Here is a 208-nt window from a genome sequence, read left to right on the forward strand (position 1 = left end):
TGAGTGTTAAAAAGACATAAAAGACAGCGAGGAAGGCGTTTGTGCCTAATAAAGATGGTGATAAGATAAATACTTTTGGTTTCACTGAATTTATTATGGATCTCTATTTTTTCCTGCAAATGACAGCGGAAGCCAAAGGGAAGAATGGAAGAGGAAAAGAAATAGAAAAAAAAGGAGGATAAGTGAGGAACAGAAGGTGAGAAAATAA

The sequence above is a fragment of the Penaeus monodon genome, chromosome 25, assembly GCF_015228065.2.
Source record: "Penaeus monodon isolate SGIC_2016 chromosome 25, NSTDA_Pmon_1, whole genome shotgun sequence".
Taxonomy (NCBI): domain Eukaryota; kingdom Metazoa; phylum Arthropoda; class Malacostraca; order Decapoda; family Penaeidae; genus Penaeus; species Penaeus monodon.